Genomic DNA, 24,488 nt, shown 5'->3' on the forward strand with positions numbered 1-24,488 from the left:
TGCTGTTTGCTGTGCCACCCTACCTTGGAGCCAGCCGATTATGAACTGAAACCTCTACAAATTATCAGCTAAATAAATCTTTCCTCCTTTGATTTTGGGTGCTGGATATTTTGTCTCAGAAATGAAAGGTAAGACCATCACATAACCAGAAGCAAGGACAAAAATCACGTGATCTCAATAGACACAGAAAAGCTTTAGGCAATATCTAACACCCATTCATGCTAAAAAATCTTGAAAACAGAAATAGTGAAGCTTTATTTAAATCTGATAAAAGCCATGTATCACAAACCTACTGCCAACATTGTATTAAATGGGAAAAAACAAAGCTTTCCTTCTAAAATCAGGACCAAGCACCTGCTTAGGCAGAGCACAGCGGCCAGGGTTTGATGCCCAGCCCACTGTGCTGGCCCCGCCCACTGGGTGTGCTGAGAAAGAGGTTGAGACTGGGCATGGTGGCGCATACCTGTAATCCCAGCACTTGGGAGGCTGAAAATAGGAGAATCACTACAAGTTCTACATAGTGAGACCCTGCAGACCCTGCAGACCCTGTACTAAAAAAGTCAGGAACAAAACAAAGATGTCCACTATCACTACTCCTGTTCAATATAGTACTCAAAACACTAGCCAAAGCAATCAGGCAAGAGAAAAAAAATAAGATAGGTAGGTAGGTAGATAAAGATAGACAGATAGGTAGATAGATAGATAATCAAATTATCATTATTTATAGACAACATGAGCCTCTACATAGAAGACCCAAAAAATTCAGTGAAACATTCCTAGAATTGAATTCAGCAAAATCCAAAATCAACACATAGCCAAGCATAGCAGTGCCCACCTATAATTCCAAAACTATAATCTCAAGACTGAAGCAGGAGGATCACTATGACCTGAACTACTTAGTGAGACTCTGTCACAAAAAATAAAAGCAAAATTACAATACCAGGCATGGAGGCTATGCATGTAACCCTAGGACTCTGAGAGGCTGAGACAGAAAGGCCACAGTGAACTGAATACCTTCCTAGACTATAGTGCATTCAAGGCCAAACTGGACTCAAAACCATGTCTCAAAAAAGCAATGAAAAAATACATACTCTTAACTGTAGCTTTTTTTCCTAATTAATATAAAAGACAACTGCATATAGCAATAATTATAAATGTTTTTGTTCTTGTCTCTTTTTTACCTTTTTTAAAATTCATTTTAAAGAGAGTATAGTAATAATTGATGACATTAGAAACGGTACACATTTAGAAGGCCAAGACGACAGGTATTCAAGCATAATTTCTGTATTACACATTGCTTTCCTTGATGTAGTTACTTAGATCGCAGATATCAGCATACAGAGTTAGTCAAAGTGAAAATTCTGGGGCTGGTGACATGGCTCAGTGGTCTAAAGCACCTACTTACAACAAGCTTAGCAAAGCACAGGGACCGCGGTTCAATCCCCCAGCACCACATGCCAGCCAGCCCCGCCCCCTGGTGGGCTGAGCTGGCCACACACACACACACACACACACACAAATTTTAAAAAATAAAAAATAAATACTAATTCTAAAAAAAACACACACACAAAGTGAAAATTCTACACATTAACTGTTTTCAAAAAACTGATGGAAATTTTTAGTACAGTCACCTCAGCCATCCTTTATATATACTTGAATGCTTTTCCCCCCTACCTTTTTTCCTCTTTTCTCCTTTCTCTCATCTTTGTTGTTTAATCCTTAAGTTACATTTCTTTCCATTTTACTGTATCTGTTACACCTTCCAGGTTTTATTTCTTGAAAGCAAGTAGTAATATTCGATCATATATTTAATTCTACATAACTATATCTGTTAATCTGGCCAACAGATTTGATGATAAAAATAGATAATATATCAACCATTGGTAATCAGCACTATTCTTGTTTTGAAAATCTATAACAAAGGCCAGCCAGAGAGCTCAGTGGACTAAAGTGCCTGCTTAGGCAGAGTGCAGGGACTGGGGTTTGATCCCCAGCACCACATGATGCCATGCTGGTCCCGCCCCAGGGGCACACTGAGATGGCGACTGAGACTGGGCATGGTGATGCACACCTGTAATCTCAGCACTTGGGAGGCTGCAAACAGGAGGATCACTATGAGTCTTATCTGTGTAGTGAGACCCTGTAGACCATGTACTAAATATTTTTTTTAAAAAAAGAAAATCTGTAACACATGTACTGTTGTATGTTACCCTGTTGCTGATTTTGTCCTTCCTTGTTTTTACTTTTCAAAATAAAATTAAAATTAAAAAATTATAAATATGTTTTGATGGTGATACAACAGACTGAATTTATATGAGTGGATAGCACAAAGAAGGAAAGGGAGAGGAGCCAGAAAGCAAGCCAGATTTGGATATGAAGGTTCCTGGGGGCCCATGTGTGGAAGACTGTACATCAGGTAGTGCCTTCAGAGAGGGAGGTCTTCAAGTCACAGTCACAAGAGATCTTGCAGGGGACAATGGGGCCTCAGATCTTTTCTCTTTCATGTCCTAGCCACAGAGGAAGCACTTTTGCTATACCACATGTTCACAACCAAAATATGCTGCAGCCTCACAGGCCCCAAACCTAAACAGAATGGATCTATCCATCATGGCTGACACCACAAGTCAGATCTCCTTCACAGGCACTTGTTGGGAAGGGGATGGGAAGGAGGCTGAGGCAGGAGCAAAGCCTTCAGAAGGAACCAGCATCAATCCCAACCAGGCTGGTACAAAGTAAGATGTGAACTGTAACTCCCAGAGCAATCACTGAGAAAAATAACCAAAAATACAGTGATATAAACAAGGGTAATTAAAATGGAACGTCAGGCGTGACCGCCCCTTGGTAGGCTCACGGCGCCGCATCTGCTCTGCGCTCGCTCTGTAGGTCCTGCTCTCTTCCGGAGGTTGCTCCGTACGCTCTGTGTCCCTGCGACTGCCGTGGCGAAGATGACCTCAGGAGTACAAGTTGCTGATGAAGTATGTCACATTTTTTATGATGTGAAAGTTCGGAAATGCTCCACACCACAGGAAATAAAGAAAAGAAAGAAGGCTGTCATTTTTTGCCTCAGTGCAGACAAAAAGTGCATCATTGTTGAAGAAGGCAGAGATCTTGGTTGGAGATGTGGGTGTGACCATCACCAATCCCTTCAAGCACTTCATGGGTATGCTTCCTGAAAAGGACTGTCACTATGCTTTCTATGATGCAAGCTTCAACACTAAGGAGTCCAGGAAAGAAGAGCTGATGTTCTTTTTGTGGGCTCCAGAACTGGCCCCTCTGCAGAGTAAGATGATCTACACCAGCTCCAAGGACACCATCAAAAAGAAGTTCCAAGGCATAAAACACGAATGTCAAGCAAATGGGCCAGAAGACCTCAACCGGGCTTGCATTGCTGAAAAGCTGGGTAGGTCCTTGATCGTAGCCTTTGAAGGGTGCCCCGTGTAGCGTCATTCCAGTGCCACAGCCGAAAGCTTCTGTGTTAATGTTACCCCCTTGCTCAATAAGTAAAGCGGATGCATTTACGCCAGGGTCTCCCTGAGGGGAGCTGTCTTGTCATCTTAGAGTAAATATTCTATAAACCTGTGCAAATTTGGCCCTAAATAAATCTAGCATCCAAAGTGTAATTGGTGTGAAATGAAATTCTTGCTGGCCAAATGCCTGTTTTGATGAGTTGACTTACAAAGATTTTTGTTAAGCTCAGGATTTTTAATAACAGTTCACAAAACAGAGTAGTGGCCATTTGAAGAGAATGGTTCTCTTTCCTTAACCTCAACAGTTAATGTTTCTTTTGCTTAGAAAATTGATTACAATCTGGTTACAATTTTGGCCCAGAATTCTTCCTTGACCCAAACAATGGGATGTTCTCTAACAGCGCACTAACTGCTAGCAGCCACAAACCCTGGGCTGCCTCTAGCCCTCCCTGCCGCGCACCCCTGTGACTCACACTGATCTTGTGAAGACCCCTCCAGGGGTGCAGCACGGGAGGGCATGGCTGTCCTCAGACCTATGGGCTGTCACCTTGCATGGTGGCGTGACTTCAGGAGATGGGATGTCTAATCTAATGCAAATTAGGGCTCAGCTGTAGTCAGCTTTCTAGTGAAAATAATCAATGCCTAGGTAGGCTAGGACACTGCGCACCCGTGGTTCCCTCCGAGCTGCACACCCAGTGCATGTGATGGCAGGAACCTGAGTGTCTCCTCTGGGGTCTGGGAGAGCTTTGTTTCCTGGAGCAGTCTGTCACTTGTGTGGAGTGGGGAGCTGTGCCCAGTGACATGTGGATGTGACTGCCCTTACCACCACAGGCATGACGCTTGAACAAAAGAAGTGCACAGCTGATCTTAAAAGTAGCAGTTACTGGCTTTATGTAATAAAGGAAGCATTTTTAACTTCAAAAAAAAAAAAAAAAAAAAAGGAACGTCAGAAAATAAAAGGAGATACTAATGGTAGAACAGGGGAAAGACACAGGTAATAGCCAGTGTGATGGCACATGCCCAGAATCCCAGCACTCAAAGACAGAGGCACTGGGATAGAGTTCAAGCCCAGCTTGAATACAGTGAGACCCTACTTTTGAGATCACCTGTCTCAAAAAACAAAAATAAACACATAAAATAAGATTTTCTTTATTAAACATATATTAATTTTCATAATTTTCTTCATTTTTTCTTTTTTTAATACTGAGCACTGAACACAAGGCCTTCATTCACACCAGCTACATCCCCAACACTTCTTGATTTTTTATTTTGAGACCAAGACTCACTAAGTCACTAACTTGCCCAGGCTGGGCTCCAATTTGAGATCTTTCTGCCTGAACCTCCCAAAGCACTTAGATTATAGGCATGAACCACAATGCCCTGCTGATTTTCCTGATTAAAATCGGGTAATCTTCCAAGACAGCATAGTAAACTCAGTAATGATTACCAAATTGAGTGCATGCTCATGAAGACTTTAAACTTTAATCGCATGGGAATCAGTAAGACAGAACTCAAAAATCCCCTTTTTGCTGGCCCAGGCCCTGGGACATTGAGCTGCTACCAAGACAGGGTGTAGTGGCACATGTCTATAATCCCAGCACTAGGGAGGCTGAAAACAGGAGGATCACTATGAGTCCATGCTGTGTAGTGAGATCTCATACCAAATTTTTAAAAAATCACATTTTTAAAGCAAAAACACTGCCCTCCAACATCATTTTTTGCTTTGTTCTGTTTTGTTTTTGTTTTTGTGGGTTTTTTGTATTTTAGGGAAGGATCTACACCATGTTCTGGGTCTCACTACTAGATCAGACTCATAGTGATCTGCCTATTTACAGCCTCCCAAGAGCTGGGATTAAAGGTGCGGTTCACCAGGACCAGTCTCAATTGCCGGCTCAGTGCCCCCCAAGGGGGGGCCAGCAAGGCAGGCTTGGGGATCCAACATCATTTTAACTTCCTGTGGAAGTTCCAATCATAAGAAAGCTATGATTCCAAACATCAGTTTACTAAACTAGGAAGCCCATATTATCAGAATAAACCCTCCTCAAGAAAAACAAGGGGGAAAAGATCACCTGAGGCAGCTACACTGTCATGTGACTGTCAGCCACCCCATATAAAAAGACCAGAACCCAGGAGGATGATTTTTTTTCCTTGGGAAGAATGGACTTTTAACATTCTTATCAAATTGGCCCTCCTCCAGGTGTACAACCCCCTAGGCCCTGTCCTTGAGAGAACCATACACCACTCCACTCCACCCCCAGGGAGGTACAGGGGACTGAACAGAGGCCAGTCAGACCTCACCAAAAGGTGTGGATGAAGGGCAGGCTCTGGCTTGGAAAGTTTGGGTGGGATCTCACATTTCCCAACTGTGTGGGCTGGCAAGTGGCCACATCTGAGCTTAGCATTCACAGTCAATCAAATGGCCATAGAGCGGCCCTACCACCCAGCCTGGCTGGCACCACCTGTGCCTTGAACGTAGCAACAATCCTTGTGGGCCCCTCGAATGTCATTTCTTCCCTGCTGCAAAATGTTTGGCACAGAACAGCTTTACACTGGGGTTCTCAGCCCACAGGGAGAAGAGCCCTACATTTAAGCCAGACAGCAGTGCTGAAAATAACTAGCAAAACAAAAACATTCAATAACTACCCGTGACTCCTTTCCAGACTAATACTTCAGTCCAAAAAGACTTTGTAAATTTACCAACTAAGGCTCAGAAAGTGTTCCCCACACAACAAGTTTTCCATGGCCATCCCTTCCCTGGCTTTGTCCCCAACTCACTGCCTTTCACAAGCTGTGTACCAGGCTCCCTCTCAGCTCCGCCAGGCTGCCTACCTACCTCTCAGGTGAAGGTGCCAATGGCGACACCAGGCCTGGGTAGATGTAGCAATGGGAACCAGGTCATCCCACTGCCCCACAGTGCGATCCACACAACATACTTTCAGCCAGGCATGGTAGTGCATACATGTAACCCCAGCAGTCAGCAACATAAGGCAGGAGGGTTGCAAACTGGAGTCAAGACTGAGAAATTCAGTGACTTAATGAGACCCTGTCTCAAAATAAAAAATAAAAAGGGCTGGAGATTTAGGTCAATGCAAAGGCCCTGTATTCACTTCCAAACTTCTGTGATTTTCCAAATCAATTATCCACAAATCAGAAAGCAGTCCTTCACATTAGCTCTCACCCTGCTCTCCTTCCCATCACTCTTCCAATAGGATCTGTAGACAAAAAGAAAAGCTTTAGCAAGCAAACACAGTTTGCCAGTAAACCACCTCACAGTGCATCCTGCCTTATCTAAGGAAGTCTTTTGTAAATGCTAACCTAGCTCAGAGGTCACAAACTAAGAATTTCCACATGGAGCACCTGGGACAGGCATAGGCTGGCCCTCAATGGTCATAGCTACACCCCTCTGCCCCTACACAGGTTCTATGCCTAGCCCAGCACTGAGAAGCCCCAGGTACATGCAGCCCCAGACTTCAGGGGTTCTCCCCACACAGGTAAAATTTTGCATCATAGAAGACAGGACATGCGGTATTCTCAACAGGAAGCAAAGTTCCCAGGCTCCTTAACAGTGGCAGGGGGGCTGGAGAGATGGCTCAGTGGTCTAAAGCACCTACTTAGAACAAGCTTAGCAAAGCATCAGGGACCGCAGTTCAATCCCCCAGCACCACATGCCAGCCAGCCCCGCCCCCTGGTGGGCTGAGCTGGCCACACACACACACCACTCTCTCTCTCTCTCTCTCTCTCTCTCTCTCTCTCTCAAATAAATAAAAATTATTAAAAAAAACAGTGGCAGGGAGGTCAGGTGTGGTGGCACATTCCTGTAATTCCAGCCTTTGGGAGGCTGAGGCAGAAGGATCCCCACAAATCAAGGCTAGACTGACATAGCAAAACCCTGGCTCAAAAAACAAATTAAGTGGCAGGGAAGACTTGACAGCATTTTCTCTATGATTGATTTATTTATTTATTTATTTATTTTTCATTCCCAGTACTGGGGATTGAACCAGGGGCCTCCATACTGAGCTACATATCCAGTATTTTTTTAGTGTATATTTTGAGACATAATCTTGCTACATCACTAAATTGCCTTAGGTTAGCCCAATGTGGTGGTACATTACTGTAGGGCCTGTAGTCCCAGAATTTGGGAGGCTGAAGCAGAAGGCTCACCATGAGTTCAAGGCCAGCCTGAGCTAACCAGCAAGGTCCTGTCTCAAAACAACATTAAATAAACAAATAAGTTGCCTAGTGCCTCAGTCTCCCAGAATACCAGGATTACAGCTGTGTGCCACCACACTCAACTTGAATGCATCCTCTAGAGGCCTCCAAACTCAATGCCCCATCACCACACAAGACCACCAACCTCACTACAAAGGATGACAAGAGCCAACGAGAGACAGAGTTCATGGGGCTCTGCTCTCCACTTTGGGTCTGCCTCAGAATCACCAGTGAGGCCTGAGGCCTTTTCAAACACAGACAGCACCTCACCCAGGTTCCCAACCAGGAGGTCTGGGGTTAGGCCTGAGAATGTGCATTCCCCACAGGTTCCCAAGGCTGCCACTGCTGTTGGCCAACGGCAATGCTGGCCCACCACTGTGGCAGGGTCAGCAGAGAGCAGCTTATGAAACTGGTTCTTGGGCTGAGGAGATAACTCATTAGAATAAGCGCAAGATCCTGAGTTTAATCCCCAGTACTGCAAAAAAAAAAGTATGAAACTGGTTCTTTGGGTAAAAACTTCTCCAAGCTACTTTCTAAAATTAACAAGCTGTTCTTGGAAATAAATAGAAGCAGAAATTTTATCCTTATCATGGCCAGCACCCCAGAAATGAGACCTTGGGCCAAGTATGGTAGTGCAAGTCAGTAAGCCCAGCACTTGGGAGCCTGAGGCAGGAGGATCAAAGTTTGAGGCCAACCTGAGCTACACAGGGAGTTCATGTCCAGCCTGAATTATACAGCAAGACTCTGTCTCAAACAAAAAAAAATGAGACATCAGCAGCTCTGTGACTGGAAAACACCAGGATGCCCTCAAAGGCAGTAAGTGGGCTGTCTGCTAGTCATACACTTTACCTGTGATCTCATGTAAGGGCAGCCCTTACCCCTACCAAGTGTGCACGGGACCACCTGCAGGTGGCATACTTTAAACACAAGCTGCGCGTGATGGTGCGTACCTGTAACCCCAGCTACTCTGGAGGCAAGAGGATTATCTGAGTTTAGGGGTTCAGGGTCAGCCATGTCAACATAGCAAGACTTTGCCCCCAGTCCCCAAAAGTTTTATATTACTTTCATTCATTAAACCGAAAGTTTATGCTTCCTTTCATAGCTTAGTTTGTATATAATATTTTATTTTGAAGAAAATCTCTCCAAATTCACAATTTGCAAACATCATATTAACTTCTGATTACTTCCCACATGTATATGGCTATTATCTACCTGGACTATTTTTCTTTCTTTCTTTTTTCAGAACCAGGGATTGAACTCAGACCCTTGTGCTTGCCAGGGAAGCTCTTATTCCACTGAGCCATCTCTCTGGCCCCTTGGACTATTTTTCTTGTTTGTTTCCTTTTTTCTTTTTTTTTTTTTGTGGCTGGCTCAGCCAACCCTGGAGGCGAAGCTGGCACCACATGTGGTGCTGGGGCTTGCCCTGTTCGTTTGCCTAAATTTGACTAAACTTGCCTAAACAGGTACTTTAGACTGCTGAGCTATCTCACTGGCCCTACCTTAACTATTTTTCAAATATCAAGCATATTTCTATGTGTCTACAGAACCACATTTATCTCTAAATTTTCTGTAACAACAAAAATGCCTAAATTCTTAGCTTCTCAAATAATCACTATTAACATCATTTTTTTCCGAACTGGATCTTTATTTCCTATATCTCGGGTTTTTGTTTTTGTTTTGATTTTTTTTGGAGGCGGGGCTAGTACTGAGAATGGACCCAGGGCTGATGCATGTTGGACAAATATTGCACCACTTGTTACAGCCCCAGCCCATAATTAAAAAAATTTTTGAAGCTAGGTGCCTTGACACATGCCATAGTCTAGCAATCTAAGAGGCTAAGCGAAAGGATGGTAAATTCAGACTCAGTCTGGGCAATTTAGCAAGATCTTGTCTCAAAAATAAAAAGAGCTGGGTAGCTCAATGTGAATGGCCTGGGTTCAATCCTTGGTACTGATATGGGTGAATGAAACACCCACCCTGAAAGGGACCTGGGATGAGTTCATGTTCTCTAAAACCAAAGAATGAATTTTAGGAACAAATGGAAGTTAAGAGCAGAATATTTACTGGGAGTAAGAAAGCTTATGTGGGAGAAAGGGACAGAATGGGGACCTGTGCGGGTTAGGTTGCCCTGGGGAAGCTGTCTCTTCCAGGGATTTTTATAGAGTAAAACCATGTGCAGGCCTAAGGTGGAGAATATGGAACTCACTTAGGTGGGCATGAGGTGGGACAAAACTAGGGTCAACCAATGGGATTACAACCACCACTGCTCAGATAAAATTGATTAAATCTAAATCTAGTACCAAATGAGGAAGTGAGTCATGCAGCAAAGGGCATGAGGGTGTGAATACTGTACAGGGTCTCTTCCTATTGGGGGTTGGGTTAGTGACTTTTCAAGTTCTTTCAAGGTGATTGATACTATTTAGAATACCAATCCCTGATGTCCATCCCTAGGGAAGTATGTGGCTGCATTTGTTTACTTTTGTCTTGAGGTCTGGCCCATAGCGGGAGTGTGGGTCTCTTCCAAAGTTGCAAAGTTACCTTGTCTTCCACCTAGTCTCCTTGAGGGCCTGGCCTTGTCTGACTGCCTATAGTATTTCTAATTTAGCTGCCTACAACAGTACCACCTCCAAAAAACAATTTGAGATAGATTATTGCGAAATTGCCCAGACAGTCCTTGATGTTATGATTCTCTTGATTCAGCTACCTACATAGTTGAGGTTACCAGGGTGTGCCACCACATCCCATTCTATATACTTTTTAATGTGTTTACATTTGTGTTAATTGTGAAACATTTCAAACATGAACAGATCAAAATCTATGTATCAACCATCAAGATTTACTAAAGGGGCTGGAGAGATGGCTCAGTGGTCTAGAGCACCTACTTAGAACAAGCTTAGCAAAGCATCAGGGACCGCGGTTCAATCCCCCAGCACCACATGCCAGCCAGCCCCGCCCCCTGGTGGGCTGAGCTGGCCACACACCACACACACACACACACACACTCTCTCTCTCTCTCTCTCTCTCTCTCTCTCTCTCTCTCAAATAAATAAATAAATAAAAAATAAAAAAAAATTACTAAAAATGTTTTGTCGCAATTTTTCTAAAAAATAAAACCACAGTATAATGATACAGATGCACACAAGCCCCTTTCATGTTTTTGCCGACACTTATTTATTTAATTTATGTATTTGGTACAAGGTCCCACTACACAGCTCAGACTCATAGTGATCTTCCTGTTTTCAGCCTCCCCAGAGCTGAGATTACAGGTGTGTGCCACCACGCCCAGACTTTGCACCAGCTCAGTGTGCCCCAGGGGCAGGGCTGGCAGGGCATTGAGCCCTGGTCCCTGCACTTGCCTACACAGGTGTTTAGTCCACTGAGCTATCTCTCTCACCTCCTTTCCATGTTTTGAGAAGTGTCTACCTGACAGCAGAAGCTGTCCTGCCAAGCCAACACTCATAGTGCTTCGTACTCTTCAGGGCCACTCACTGAGCAAATGTATTGCATATCTATTTACATGTCACAAATGTATTTCTTTTTATTCATTGGTTGGTTCTGGAGTTTTTTGTTGTTGTTGTTCTCAGTACTGTAGAGCAAACCTAGGTCCTTTGCATTGAGCTACATCTCCAGCCTCTTCTTGTTTTGAGACAGAGTCTCACTAAATTGCTAAACTGCCATGGCTGGGCTTGAACTTGGGATACTCCACATACAGCCAAACCACTGGCTCCTACACACACACACAAGTGTAAGAGCATCCACGTTCTCAGACCACAAACTGCATCCAGCACCTAATCCTTTCAGCCACTCCAAGGATAACCGCTGCCTTCAACCCCACAGGTAGCCCACAGATGCTGCCTGTTTTATATTTCTTCAGTGGAACTACAGTTCCACTCTTCCAGCCCACTGGGTGGTACTTGTCAGATCCATCCAAGGCACTGTGTGTAGTTGCAGCCTGTCCCCTCTCACTGCATGCAGCCAGACCAACATTACTCCTTCATTCTGCTGCCACTGGTTCCACCTGCTGCCTGTGACACACAGCACTACCCTGACACTCCAGCACACGCCTCTTGGTAGATATGGCACGCCTTCTGGTGGAAACAGAATACAGCCAAAAGTGAAATTGCTGGATCACAAGATTTGCATATGTTCAGCTGAGTAAATGTTTCCAGTTTTCCAAAATGACTGGGCTAATTCACACTCCCACCAGCTGCCTCACACATGAGCCAACACTATTTTCCACCCTTTCTCCCTCAGTCTGGGGGAACCAGTGCCTCTCTCAACAGTTGGAGCCAGTAAGTTAATGGTTGGATGGCAGTTTTTTCCTTTTACACTGACTGTACTGCTCATTCTCCTAGGAAGGGAGACCAGCTCCTACAGTGCAGGCACACACACCCCTGAGGTCTGAACGTAGTTCAAGCAGCTACTATAAAGAATACACAGAGCCTCCTCAGACACAAGTTAGTCCACTGCATCTCATGGGTGCTCTAAGGGTACATTCTGAGAGAATCCTGCTTCTGTTTTCCTGCTAATGAACACTCTCCTGGGTAGCTTTTAATGCCCACCAGAACAATGCCATATCACTAAAAGGAAAGTATCAAAGAACTGTCCTCGGAATGCCAGGGAAGGGGGCGCTGTGCTGTCACCCTAGTAATCTCAAGGCACTGTTGCAGGCAGCTGAGTTAGACAGAAATTTATTATAGGCAGTCAGACAGGGCTAGGCCCTCAAAGGAGATAACACAGAACACAAGATACCTTGCAACTGTAAGAGGGATGGATGCTCCCGCTGTGGGCCAGACCAAAAAACCAAAGATCGAACAAATGTTGACCATTAAATAAATATTAGCATCCAGGATTGATCATCACCCTGAGGAAGCCAGGAAGAATCATTAATCAGGTTACTACTGGCTGGCTACCAGTTAAAGCCCTGTTCTATATCCATGCCCGTTTGCTACATGATCATTTCCCCATTTGGTCCTGGACTTAAACAATTTTATCTGAGGAACAGTACTTATAATCTCATTGGTTGGCCATAATTTTGTCCCACCTCATGTCCACCTAAGAGAGTTCCCACTTACTCCACCTTAGCCCCGTATGGTTTTGCCCTATAAAAATAACCTGGAAGAGACAGCTGCCTGGGCAGGGTCCCCTTTCTGTCCCACTCAGACAGAAGCTTTCTTTCCCAATAAATATTCTGCTCTTAACCTGTTTGTTCCTAAAATTCATTCTTCAATTTTAGAAAACACAAACTTATCTAGGTACCTTTCAGGTCCAGAGTTTCATTTCCCCTATATCAGCACTACTAAAAGGAAAAACTAAGCCAGGGCATTCCTATAACTCAGCACTTGAGAGGCTGAGGCAGGAGGATTGCTGCAAGTTGAAGGCCAGCCTGGGCTACAGTGTATTCAAGGCCAGCCTTAACTATGTAACAAGACCCTGTGTCAAAAAAGTGAGGGTGGAGGAGTTAAATGGTAGTTTTCTCCAGCAAAGCCTGAGACACAGTTGCAAAGCAAAGCTTCCAGAAGCCTAGCACCACCTCCCAAATACCCATTTCTATCCTTCCAGCCAGCAAACACTCCTCAGTGCTGTGCCTCTTGTCCTCCTTCCTTGGGCCACACTAGCTTCTTCACTGTCCCTCAAACATAGTGGGCACCTCCTAGTCATGCACCTCCTAGTACCAGCTGTGTATCTGCTAAGGATGCCTCTCTCCAACAGTCCCAGACCAACTCCACTCCTCCCACCAATCTTGGCTCAAGCACTGCCTCCTTTGTAATGCTCTTCTCCAGGGCCACTGCAAACTGAATCACCACCTCCCCCATCAAAGGTCCTCCTCAACTCTAATTCTTCCCGTCACATTCTAACACATACCACCCACTCTTTTCTACCACATGCTGCACATTTCTCACTACCAGAACAAGAACTCCACTAGGGCAGGACTTTGCATTGGCCTTGCTCAGCATCAGTATTCCAAATATCAAAAAAGAACCCAAGCTGGGTGTGGAGGCACATATCAATAATCCCAGCACTCTGGGAGGGTGAGGCAGGAGGATCCAAAGATTGAGCGTATCCTGGACAACTTGGTGACTCGCTTGGTGCTGTGCATAGTGGCAACATCTGTAATTCCAGAACCAGGAAGTGTGAGACAGGAGGATCCCTGCTAGTCCAAGGCAGCCAGCCTGTACTACATAGTGAGTTCAAGACTGGCCTGAACTACAATGCCAGACCCTGACTCAAAAAAAAGACCTATACAGAAGATTTAAAATCACGAAAGTCACAGCAGAAAATATGTGAGTAAACGTTCATGATCTTGGGTTAGACATAACCTTCTTAGACATGACATCAAATCAAAAGCAACAAAAGAGCTAGGCATGGTGGCAGATTACAGACCTGCACCATTTAGATTACAGACCTGCACCACTACACTTGTACTCTTATGTGTTTTCTTATTAGAATACAGGTTCTTAAAGTAGGGTTTTGTTTTCCTTGAAGTAGGTATTGATCATCTTCTCGATTTCTAAAAGATATGTTGTGATTTTGCCTTTTTCATTGCTTATTATTTATTATTATTATTACTATTATTATTATTATTGGCCAGCTCAGCCTACCCTGGGGGCCAGGCTGACATGGCATGTGGTGCTGGGGATCGAACCGTGGTCCCCTGTAACTGCCTAAGTTTTCCTAAGCAGGTGCTTTAGACTGCTGAGCTATCTTGCCAGCCCCTTCATTGCTTATTGTGTGTATCTGAGTCTTTTTCTTTTTTTTTTATAAGGTTGGTTAAGGGTTTGTCAATTTTGTTTAATCTTTTTTGAAGAACCAACTCTTTGATTTATTAATTTTTTTGTATTGTTTTCTTAGTTTCCATTGCATTAATTTCTGCTTTGATCTTTATGCTTTGCTCTCTCATATGAGCTTTGGGCTTGATTTACTTTTTTAAAAAAAATGTTTTTCTAGAAGCTTGAGTTTCAATATTAGATTGTTTGAGCTTGCTCAGTTTTTCTGGAATTCATTGCTATAACCTTCCCTTGTAGGACTGTTTTCATTGTGTGTCATAAGTTGCTGTATATTGTATCGGCATTATCTTTTAATTGTAGAAACTAATTTCTTGTTTAATTTCATCTGTGACCCATTGGTTTTTTAGGAGGTGTTATTTAATTTTGAAGTTCTTGTGCTTTCTCTGTCATTGATTTCCAATTCCATTGCACTATGGTCTGATAATACACATGCATAATTTCTTTTTCTTTGCATTAGGCATATTCTATAAGTATGTGTTCTATTTTGGACAACATCCTATGTACTGGTAAGAAGAATGTATTTTAATGTTGTAGATTTTGAACACTCTGTAGACATTTACTAACTCCATTTGCTCAAAAGTTTCATTCTGTTTTGATATTTCTTTGTTGATTCTTTTTCTAGTTGATTTGTTTGTTTATGACAGTGGGGTAGTAAAGTCCTCCATTTATAGTTCTCTTTCTTGGTTCTCTCTATGAATTTCATTTCTTACTTGAGATCTTTACTGGGTCCTGGGGACCCTTTTCCACCTTCTCTTCCTTACTTTGCTATATTCTAGCATCTAGACACCAAATCTCGGAGAGGCTGTTTTTCTGCTGTCCACCACTTTGCCATCTTCCTGGAAGCCCTGCATTTGTTTCCTCTGCATATGTTTAAATTACACAATTTTTTTATTTTTAGAAAAATGGGATTCTAAGAATTCTTTACATATATCCTATATAGAAGTCCCTTATCAATGCATGAGGTCAGGTTTCTTCTCTCATTTTGTGGGGTATCTTTTCACTTTTGTGGTGGTACCTTCTAGAGCACAGCCATTTCAGTTTTTTTGTTTATTTTGAGACAGGCTTTCACCATATAGTTTAGCCTAGAGTGTGGGGATTATAGGTGAGTGCCACCATGCCTAGCTCTGCCTCAGGAAGCTGAGGCAGAAGAATTGCCATGAATTCAAGGCCAGCCTGGGCTACACAGTGAGCTCACGGCCACCCTAAACTACAAGGTGCGACACTTTCTAAAAACCAAAAACAAAATAAAATATAAAAAACCCATTCCTAGATACATGTGACGTACCAAAGCTTAATGCAGATATTAATTTAAAATTCTAAATAAACATGTATCACTCAATAAAACTGAGCATGTAATTAAAATCCTACCAACATGGCTGAGGAGATAGCATGGCGGTCTAAGCACCTGCCTGGCAAGCATAAGGACCTAAGTTCCATTCCTGGTACTGCATGCCATGCCAGCCACTGAAACCTGGCATGGTGGTGCATACCTGTAATCTCAGTGCTAGGGAGGCTGAGGCAGGAAGTTCACTATGAGTCTGAGCTGCATGGTGAGACCCTGCACCAAACAAATAAATAAATAAATGTTTTTTAAAAATCCTATCAACAAAGAAAAACCCAGGTCCTGACAGATTCACTCCTGAGTTCTACAAGAAATTTAGAGAAGATTAGGACTGGACAGATAGATAGCTCAGCAGATTAAAGTGCCTGCTTAGGCAGATGCAGGGACCAGGGTTCAATCCCAGCCTCATCCCTGGGGCATGCTGAGGTGGACACTGAGACTGGGCATGGTGGTGCACACCTGTAATCCCAGTGCTTCAGAGGCTGAAAACAGGAACGATCACTACGAGTCTGATGTGTGTAGTGAGATCCTGTAGACCCTGTACTAAATACATTTTTTTTAAGAAAGAAAGAAAAGAAAAACCCTACAGAAAATTGGACTTGATGGTCTTTAACTGAATCTGATAAAAGACATCTAGGACAAACCAACATTCAACATCATACTAAATGGAAAAAAATTGAAAGTTTTCACTCTAATATCAGGAACTGTGGAGGACCACCTGAGCAGCTCTCCTTGAAAGAAGAGTGACTGTCTCCATTTTGACTGAGCCTGACCCTATTTCCTATGTACAGAGCTGGCTAGGACTTCTGTTTATCAATTGGCCTTAGGTAAATGTAGGCCACCCACCTAGCTCAGCTCACAATGATCACCTATTTCCCACAATTCTCAGTCAATCCTCCTCAAGCCACTCCCCCACTGAATAAAAACAGGGTGAGGCCCTGGGTTGCACTCTTGGTTCCGGAAAGCCATCTTCATGGCTGGACTTAGAGCTCCTTCACTCCCCAATGATTGAAAATATAATTTAGTGTCTTTATTTTCGCTGTGGGTTGCATTGTAAGTGGTAGATTGGAATCAACTTGATGGGATTCCAATAACGTAATTTTGGGATTATAAATATTGGCTTATTGGACCGAGACAAGGTCCAGGAAGTGTCCCCTACAAGGAACAAGACAAGGATGTCCACTGTCATCACTCTTATTCCATATAGTTCTGCAAACTTTAGCAAGGACAATTAGCCAAGATAAATAAAATGAATAATGATAAGAAAAGAAATTAAATCATCATTATTTACACAAGACATGATACTTCATATAGAAAACCTCAAAAATACTTCTAGCTTTAATAAGGAAATTCAGTACTGCAGCTTGATACAAAGTCAACACTCAAATATCAACAACCCTCTGTACATGAATAACAAACTCAATGAGAGATAAGTTAAGGAAACAATCTTTCACAATAGCATCCAAAACAATGGAATATCTACAAATCAATCTAACAAAAAAAGGCAAAAGACTTCTACATTGAAAACAATAGTACCCTGAAAAAGGAGACTAAAGAGGATATCAGAAAACGGAAAGATATCCCTTGCTCTTGGGTAGGAATGACCAATATAGTGAAAATGGCCACATTTCTGAAATTGTTATACAGACTCAATGCAATCTTTATCAAAATTTCAACAGCATATCTCACAGAATTAGAGAAAACACTCCTCAAATTTGGAAACAGAAAAATACCTGGAGGCTGGGGAGACGGCTCAATGGAATAAGCGCTTCCCTGGCAAGTGCAAGGGCCTGAGTTCAATCCCTGGCTCTGCCAAAAAGAAAAGAAAGAAAGAAAAGAAAAGAAAAATACCTGGAATAGTGAAGGCAATTATTGGCAACAAAGGCAAGGCAGGGGTTATTGTAATCTCTGACTGGAAACTATACTACAAAGCTACTATGATAAAAACAGCATGGTACTGGTTAAAAAAAAAAAACAGGTGTGAAAATCAATGGAATAGATTAGAACAACTCCAGACATAGATACCTTATCTATGGCAAAAACTCAGATACCTTATCTATGGCAAAAGGACCAAATGTCTTTACTGAAAGATATCATCTTCAGTAAGTGGTGCTGGAAAAACTGGCTTTGCACATACCTAAGACTAAAACTAGATTCTTATCTTTCACCATGTATTAAACTAAAATTGAAATGAATCAAAGATCTAAATATTAAAGCAGAAACACTAAATCTGCTGGAAGATAGAATAGGTAGAACTCTTCAAGACACTGGTATAGGCAAAGACCTTATGAACAAAATCCCAATCTCATGGGAAATATCACAAAGAATCAACAATTGAGCTCTCATCTTATTGAAAAGCTTTTAACAAGAAAAACCAAGTGTGAAAAAACAACCTATGGTATAGGAAAATTTTTCTGCCAGTTGTTCCTCAAAGGACTATTATCTAAAATATATAAAGCACTCAAAAGAAAAAAAAAAAAAAAATCAGACACCCCCAAATTTAAAGACCCAATCCAAAAATGGGCATCTGGAATGAATACATGTTTCTCAGATGAAAAAAATACAAATGGCAAATAAATATATGAAAAAGTTCTATATCACTGGTCATTCAAAAGATGCAAATTAAAACACTGAGATTCCATCTCACCTTGGAAAAAATGGCTATCACCAAGAAATCAACCAAAAATAAGTGCTGTTAGGACTGTAGAGAAAAAGGAACCCTTCTGCTATAACCACTGTGGAAATCAGCGTGGAGGTTCCAAAAAAAACTAAATATAGAGGTTGCACTTGACCCAGCTATTCCCTTATCTTCCTGAAAGTATTAAAACTATCACACCACAGTAATATATGTGCACCCATGTCTATAGAAGCAGTTTATAATAGCTAAATCTTGGAAACAGCTCAAATGCTCATTGACCGATAAATGGATATAAACGTGGAGATGTGATATATATATATATATTTCTCAGCCATAAAAAAAGACAAGTTTGAGACACTTCTAGCTAAATGCATGCACCTTGAGACCATACTCTTCCCCCTCTCCCCCTTTTGGTCTTTTTGACACAGGAAATCACTATGCAGTTCAGGCTGGCCTTGAGCTCACTTTGTCGCCCAGGCTGGTCTCAAACTCCCACTGATCCTCCTGCCTCACTCTTCCAAGTGCTGGGAATACAGGCATGTGCCACCACACCTGGCTGGATATCTTAACACACACACACACACACACACACACACGCACGCACGGGACCTTATGCTTGCCATGCAGGCATTTATGCCACTGAGCTATATCCCCAGCCCTGAGACCTTACTCTTAAGTGAAATAAACTGGATACACATGCTTAAATACTGCTTGTTTCTCCGTTATGAGAAACTGAATGTGTGAATAAGGACCAAAATGTATAACAGATATTGTGAAATAGGAAGAAAATGTTCAAATGAAAAGGGACAGTGGGGAAGGAAAAGAAGAAAAAGAAACGAAAAAAAAATGAGAAAAGAAGGAAAAATGGAAACAAAACTTGTGAACAAGGAGGAGAAGAGGGCTTAGCGCTCCAGAGGGCTGAGGCCTGGACATTTCTACAGTATTATGTCCTCATCAACTTCCAAGCTGTATCCAGGTTCCTGGGACAATCACAGACAGCCCATGGTGCAAGGCACAGGGAACTAATTGCACATGAATCACACACACCCACACACTCATGACATTTCCAACTAGGAGGAAGCTAGTCCGTTTCAAGGAAGTGTATGTGCCTAGACCACAAGGAAGAAAATCACTGGTTTGTCTAAAACATCACAAAACATCACCTCTCAGATGACTTCCTCTGACTCAGCTCAGAGGTGAGAGGTACCAGCAAAGGGCTAGTGGATCTTGAGTGTCCACAAAAACCCTGAAGCAGCCTCTGAAAGGGTCTATTCAGTTTGGCACATGCCTTAAAACCCTCCCAGGCCTCTCTTTGGGACTGTTTATACAAGGAAAGCCAGATGACTTTTTTCCAGAGTTTAAAAGAAAAAGTATTTTAGCCAATTTGGGGAATCTTGGGATAAGTGACTAAGTAGGAACTCAAACTTCCAAAAAGAATCCTAACCTCTTGAACAAGACTCCATTTTTTACTTCTTGGTTGTTTTGTTTTGTTTTGTTTTGTTCTTTAACCCTCCTCCCAGAGCTGGCTGGTTCCACCTGAAAGTGACTCAGGTTTTCTAAGATCTCCTGACATGCATGTGACAACACTCTAAAATTTCTGGTAGGACCTTAGGCTTGAGCCCAGTGAGGGCTACAAGGAGACTGCATTAGAGAAAAGGTAAGCACCTCCACCAGAATGCCAAGCAACCAGAGGATACATGAGCAAGTGCCTCCCAGCTGAGTCCACTTAGCAAGCCTGTGTTGATCTCAAAAACTAGGACAAAGGCCCAAGGGCAGTGTGCAACTGGACTGGAATTCTAAGTCCTGGGAAGTCAGCAGAACCAATTGGGAATTAGGAAGGATATCACGGGAAGACAAACTCTCAGCCCATTTCTGCCCTACAACCAAACCTACCGTGAATCAGAAGACTCAGTTTTCCACGAAAAGGCAGCTAGACTCAACATGTAGAATCAAGACATCCCAAAATTCTAAATCTAATTTAGATATTCTGAATGTCTTTTTCTTATTTACTTGTCTTGTTTTGTTTTTCTAGGACAAGGTTTTGTTACATATTCCAGGCTGGCCTTGAATTCTGAATAATCCTCCTACCTTAGGCTCCCAGAATGCTGGGATTAGAGGCATGCACCACCACATCCAGCCTGCCTCTGCGTATCTTAATGAACAGAAGGGATTTTAGCCTCTGGCTCCCAAAACTCAAGCGGCAGCCTGGGATGGTGGCACATACGTGTAATCTCTAATATGCACTGCAGAGGCCAGAACTGCATATTAGACCTTGTCTCAAAAAAGACAAAAAGCAAAACAAAACAAAAAAAAAAAAAAAAAACCCTCAAGTGGTTTGTTGTAGAGTGCTGGCAACCCAGGGAGGTTACTACACAACCCAGATGGATGCCAGCTCTGCCTGTACCATAAGGCTGGTCAGGACCCAGTGTTCAGCAGTCATGTTGCATAGCACAAGCCTAGTACCCAACTAGACCAGGGCCCTAGGACCCTTCCCACATATAGCTGAATCTACCCAGTCTGTTGCACAATGGTCTCAAGCCACCATCTCACCATGAGATACTTAAGAGAGGCTAGATAGTATGATCATGGGCCCCTTGAAGGGTGTCATGATGGTGGGGTGTACCTAGCCTGAAAGAACAGCCAGGAAAAAACATCTGCCACTCCTCAACAGCAGCCAGACCCCACTAACTATAGATAGTTCAGTGCCCTCATCTGTAAATCAGGGAAAGACATCACAGGATGGCTCAGAAGTTTACATGACAGCTCAGTAAGTCACAGGAGAAAGCACACAGCTCACAGAGAAACCCTGACTGTGCCCACAATGGAGCCCCTTCTGCTCACTTGTCTCTCCCAGGAAAATGCACCTCTTACTATCAGCTCAGCTGCACTCTAAATCCCCAGGCTGCAAGAGGTCCTTTCCTATCCCAGCAGGACATGCACTGAGCCCAAACCACACACAGACCTGCCTGCCCACACCCTGCTCCTGCCCCTCAGCCTTCAAATGCCCTCAGTTCCTACCCAAGGACTCAGCCCCACCCATCTCTGCTAAGAAGAAAGATAAGGAACCCTGCTCTTACTCCCCCTCCTGTGCACAACACTAGCAGGAAGTAGGATTTCATATATATAGATATAGATTTTTTTAAATTTTAGGGAAGGGCCTACAGGGTGTTCAGGGTCTTACTACTAGATCAGACTCATAATGATTCGCCTGTTTACAGCCTCCCAAGAGCTGGTATTAGACACACACCACCATACCCAGTCTCAACTGCCTCATAGTGCACCCGGAGGCAGGGCCATCATGGCAGGGCAGGGATTGAACCCCAGCCCCTGCACCTGCTTGCAGGGGCTTTAATCTGCTCAGCTATTTGGCCAGACCTCTTTTTTTTGAGATAGGGTCTCACTATATAGTTCAGATTTCAGGCTGGCCTTAAACTCAGTTAAATAGCTCAGGCTGACCTCAAACTCATACAGATCTCCCCCACGCCCAGCCTCCTAAATGCTGGAATTACAGGTGTGGCCATCACACCTAGCTACACAATTCTTGAAAGCTAGACCTGCCCAGTTGGGTGTGGAATCTGTCAGGAGTCTAGAGCTGAAGATGGTTAGTTGTCCAAGGTAAGGGCCAGTCCTAGCCTGCTGGGTTCAAAGGGAGGCTTCCAACAACAGGGGCTGCTCCATCCCTGCTGTTCCTCAAATGTGCCAGTTTCAAGGGGCTGGGGCCTCGGTGTGCACCCAGGGGCCACTCCAACAGCTGGACTCACCATTGAGCTCCCCAGATACCTCAGAAGCCTGAGGGGAGGTGATGCTGCTGCTGCTGATTAATTGTGGTGTTCTCCTCTAAGAGGAAAGCAGATACAATCACACACCTCCCTAAAACTATCTCTCCCTGCACTCTAGATTTTAAGTGAATGTGAAAGGAGTCCAGATAGTCTTGTAAAACTATTTTAAAACAAGATTCCATACTTCTAGCACTCTGGGAGGTTGATGCTGGAGGATCACAAGTTTAAGTGACTCAGGAAGATCCTGTCTCAAAACAAAAAATAAAAATAAACTGGGGGGACCACGGAGGCCGAGGCAGGAGGATCACTGTAAGTTTGAGGCCAACCTGGAAAGCATAGTGAGTTTAAGGCCAGCCTGAACTACATACTTGTTTGTAGACTTGTCACAAGAATGGTTCAGGAAAAAAAAAAAAAAAAGAAAGAATGGTTTGGGTATAGCTCATTGTAAAGGCTCTAGGTTCAATCTCCAATTCTCACCTCAAAAACAGAGAGAGAGAGAGAGAGAGAGAGAGAGAGAGAGAGAGAGAGAGAGAGAGAGAGAGAGGAGGAAAGAGTAAAAAAAGGAAAAAGAAAAAGGAATTGGAGTCACATGGTAAGTCTCAGACTTAATAAGAGAGTAGAGAATAGAATAGCTCTCAGATCAACCAAGGACAACTAACTCCAAAAACCTGAAGATTTTATTTACTAAGATAAAATCACTACTGACAACAGGGTCACCTCTAGGGTGTAGGACAAGTTTGGTGGGATGAGACAGTGCAGAGGGAGAAAGTTGAGAGAATTTTTTGTCCTTTATGCGTTCTTTCTTTTCTTTTTTTTTTTATTTTTAGGGAAAGGTCTACAGGGTGTTCAGGGACTCACTACTAGATCAGACTCAATGACTCTCCTGTTTACAACCTCCCAAGTGCTGGGATTATAGTGTGCCACCACACCCAGTCTCAATCCCAGTCTTGGCACACACCCCTGGGGGCGGGGCCAGCATGGCAGACCAGGGGATCTAACGCCCCGGAACCTGCTTGCAGGCTCTTTAATCTGTTGAGCTATCTGGATAGCCCCTTTCTTTTCTTTTTTGATCTTTTTGAGACAGGGTCTCACTATGCAGTTCAGGCTGGCCTTGGGCTCACTTTGTAACCCAGGCTAGTCTCAAACTCACAACAATCCTCCTGCCTCAGCATCCCAAGTGCTGGGATTATAGGCATGTAGCACCGTGTCAGCTTCCTTTTTTTCTTTTTGGTACTAAGGATTAAAGCCATGACCTTCAGACTGGACTTTTTAAATTTTTCAGGGGCCAGGAAGATGACTCAGTAGAATAAGCGCTTACCTGGCAAGCACAATGGCCTGAGTTCAATCCCTGGTTCCACCAAAAATAAATAAATAAATACATTAATTAATTTTTCAGGCAGGCTTTCACTAAGTCATTAAATTGTCCATAACAGACTCAAACATGCTATCCTGCCTCAGTCTCCAAAATGCTGGGAGTACAGTACAGGCACACAAAATTTTGCCTTCTATAGCAAAAAGAACAAGCATAAGGACAACCTTTATATGGTTTCAATTGAAAGAATCATTTTTGGAAAACATGTCAAGACCATCTTTAATTCACATTTTATGAAACTAACACTTTAGAAGCACAAATATTCTATTCCATACTGTAAGTTTATAAACATACTAAACAGAAAACTTCAAAAATTAGTGATGCAAAAAAAAAAACCAACTGGAAAGAAACATACTATAAAAATGTATATCTGGGACATACGAAAGAAGCTAATATAAAAAGCACTCACACAGAAAAGAAGGAACACCACCAGGAAACTCAGCAGTGTTAAAGGGCAGAAATGGGTGAGGCGTCTTTACAGAATGTTTGTACTTGCGGTCACATCGCTTACATAACAACATTTGCTCAAAGCGTCAATTCATGAACAGCAGTAAAATCTCATCGGCTCTAATTACAGCTCATTCATAAGATTCCAAGTTGACAACACTTCACCAGCACAGAAGAGGGTTTGGAAGATTTCTCAAAAAATAATGCAGTCATATTTCTTCAGCTGGAAAAAAACATGATTACACTTTTTCAGGGCTATTACCCCACCTCAGCTTTCTCCAATCTGCATGGAGTATCCCTGGAGTTAAACAAACTTGATGTCACTTCACTTTAAATCTGCACAGCAAACTTGGTCCACAAATCTTAAAGGACTAGGGCCGGGGAGATGGCTCAGTAGAATAAGCGCTTGCCCGGCTAGCGCAAGGGCCTGAGTTCAATCCCTGGTT

The 24,488-nt window shown here is 43.1% G+C and overlaps 1 protein-coding gene and 1 pseudogene across 3 annotated transcripts in view; one reads left to right on the forward strand and one right to left on the reverse strand.

The window, feature by feature from the left end:
• Positions 1 to 24,488, reverse strand: part of Snx8 (sorting nexin 8) — a 57,960-nt gene that overhangs the window by 27,072 nt on the left and 6,400 nt on the right. The window lies entirely within an intron of this gene.
• LOC101579528 lies at positions 2,946 to 3,761 on the forward strand (annotated as a pseudogene).

Source organism: Octodon degus, unplaced genomic scaffold (genome assembly GCF_000260255.1).
Source record: "Octodon degus isolate 3935 unplaced genomic scaffold, OctDeg1.0 scaffold00031, whole genome shotgun sequence".
NCBI lineage: Eukaryota > Metazoa > Chordata > Mammalia > Rodentia > Octodontidae > Octodon > Octodon degus.